A 472-nucleotide genomic window follows, 5' to 3' on the forward strand; every position below is an offset into this window, starting at 1 on the left:
GGGGGCAGGGAGGGGTGGCTGGAGGCCACGCGACCCACCCCCGGGGCCCAGGCCTTGAGCACAGCTGTCTGGAGCTGACTTGAGAGCAACAGAGCAATCCCAGCCTGCTCCCGGCTCTGGCAGCCCAGAGGTCGGGGCCTCAGGTCTCTGTCTTCGTCTTAGGTGAAGGGCAGTGTCCCCAAAGACGTTATCCGAAAGTCAAGAGGCCGGTTAGGGGGCCATTGGCGTGCTTCTGGGCAGAGATGGTGTGGCCTGAGCCAGGCAGCAGTCCGGGGAGTGACATTTGTCACATCTCCCAATGGCACGTATTCTACAGACGAGAAAAGCTGAGGTCACCTACCAGCAAGTCAGGGGTGTGCAAGCAGGGTCCTGAAGCAAGTCAGAGTTCTGTCCTCAGCCCCTCAGCCAGGGCCTGTGTGTGTGAGACCTCCTGCCTGGGTTTGCCCTACTTCGTGGGACGCCCTCGTGACCT

Source organism: Mirounga angustirostris, unplaced genomic scaffold, assembly GCF_029215605.1.
Source record: "Mirounga angustirostris isolate CCGP_5_RB_7025 unplaced genomic scaffold, mMirAng1.0.hap1 SCAF_13, whole genome shotgun sequence".
Classification (NCBI taxonomy): Eukaryota; Metazoa; Chordata; class Mammalia; order Carnivora; family Phocidae; genus Mirounga; species Mirounga angustirostris.